Here is a 2,500-nt window from a genome sequence, read left to right as displayed (position 1 = left end):
GGTTGCAATCTGGGAAGTAAGGTGGCCAGATGTTAGGGGTGATGTGGTCGCAGGAATTGTCTTGACAACCACGACTGAGTTCTCCTGCTTGTGTGGCGTGGTGTAGAGTCCTGTTGCCAGACATAGGGTCTTCCAGCAGCCACCTCTTAACCCGGGGTAGCACTACCTTCTCCAGGCACTTGATGTAGGCCTCCATGTTGCCATCACAAGTGATCACCCCAAACACCATGATGTTGACTGGATGTTTGATTTTTATCACCCTCGGTGCATGACCCCAGATTGACGTCCAAACACTCTGAAATGTTCGTATTGGAGCTTCCGGCGCAAATGCCAAGCAGTATAGCATGTCGTTTCCAACTTTCTGGCAGAGTAGATTGTGTCATGGTGCTTTTTTTTCTCACAGACGGTACCCAACTGACCCTACTATACTGTGTAGTCAACAAAATCAAAAAACAAACAATGCACATTCGCGAAATTAAAAATATAAAATTGGTCCATCGTACCCTGTAGTTATAGCCACAGATATACAAAGAAACACTACAAAAGCTGTAACAACACATTCGCGAAACAACCAACGAGTAAAGACACATTTTATAGACAGAAACCATTGTAATATTTGTTCTGCAATGAATGGAATGACGCAACTAATTGCGTGAATTATATACAAAGTCTCACTTACATAACTACTCTAACGCTTTAACATTTAAAGTGACCATATCTGGCCCAAGTGTCCTACTTGTTTTATGTCCAAACTAGCTAGATCCGGTCTCTCACACCTACTCTATAACATCATTCTAAAAATAAGCAGTCACATCGTTAAAGTCTCGAAGCTACGAGATAACCCCTACTGAATTCAAAACAACGTGACTAAATGAGCATTACATTTGACAGAGTAGTTTGGGCACCAAAGAGTTAAGCCATAAAACGTGTAAAGTGGATGGCTCTAAGTCGAGTTTTCCTTCCATCAAATGACGTCTCTGCTCGTTATGTTAGGGCCGCAGGTAGTTGAATATTCCGCAGACCCTTGTAGCCAAATGGAAACTTTTGTGTAGAAATAGCGTGATACAGTGTGTAGCACAGAATTAACCCTTTTGAATTACAGGTATCGGTCTAGCTACCTGGATGATGATGATGATGATGATGATGATGATGATGATGATGATGATGATGATGATGTAACGATGTTGTCGCCGTCACCGACGAAGACGATGATGACTAACGGTGATAATGATGATAGCGATGATGATATGGAGGCGGAGGGGTGGGGGAAGAAGAAGAAGAAGAAGAAGAAGAAGAAGAAGAAGAAGGTGATGACAATGATGATGATGATGATGATGATGACGATGATGATATGGAGGCGGAGGGGTGGGGGAAGAAGAAGAAGAAGAAGAAGAAGAAGAAGAAGAAGAAGAAGAAGAAGAGGAAGAAGAAGAGGAAGAAGAAGAAGAAGAAGAAGAAGAAGAAGAAAAAGAAGAAGAAGAAGAAGAAGAAGAAGAAAAAGAAGAAGAAGAAGAAGAAGAAGAAGAAGAAGAAGGTGATGACAATGATGATGATGATGATGATGACGATGATGATATGGAGGCGGAGGGGTGGGGGAAGAAGAAGAAGAAGAAGAAGAAGAAGAGGAAGAAGAAAAAGAAGAAGAAGGTGATGACAATGATGATGATGATGATGATGATGACGATGATGATGATGATGATGGTGATGATGATGATGATGGTGATGATGATGATATAATGATGATGATGATATGATGATGATGATGACGACGACAACGACGGCGGCGGCGGCGGTGGTGGTGGTGGTGGTGGAGATAGTGATGAGGATGAATGTTTCATGACGTAAGCAGAACAACATGAACAATAATAAAACAGATAAATAAATAAATAATTAAACAATTGAATCTCTCCATCAAGCGGACGGGATGAAGATGGAAATGAAAAGTTTAGCGGTGACTATTGTTGACATGCAGTAATCTCTGGCCATGTTGACAATACAACATTGAATCAAACAAGCCAAGATCAACATGTAATTGAAAGCTAATTAATTAGGCGGTTAGGACACAAGTTCTAATTGTGATTAACCGTGTATTAATGGATAAAAATAGAATAATGATATTTTGCAGATTAATTACAACAATGGCATTTTTTTTTTATTTTTGCAGCAGTGACGCCATTAGCGATCGTTTCCTCATCGAATTTGCTTTCATCTATTTCGATTTCAGAATTTAAAGGTTTTCCTATTGTTTGCAGACATACATACATACATACATTAGGTATACGACAATTACAGGCTTTCTTTATTGTTCCATCATTTATATTGGTTGTCTTGTTGCTATTTTTTGTACCAGCATGGGATGCTGTGCAAGGATCCGGGTGTGTATTATTCTGAAGCTGAATTTTATATCTATCAATAGAGGTTTTTATATTTCCTAAATTTGGTGTGGTGGAGTAAGATAATTTGACCAACGATTTGTTAAAGATAGAGTGGTATTTATGAT

This window comes from Octopus bimaculoides, chromosome 25 (genome assembly GCF_046866305.1).
Source record: "Octopus bimaculoides isolate indiv1 chromosome 25, ASM4686630v1, whole genome shotgun sequence".
In the NCBI taxonomy this organism is placed as follows: domain Eukaryota; kingdom Metazoa; phylum Mollusca; class Cephalopoda; order Octopoda; family Octopodidae; genus Octopus; species Octopus bimaculoides.
The sequence above is the reverse complement of the archived record's forward strand: the minus strand, read 5'-3'. Positions refer to the sequence as shown.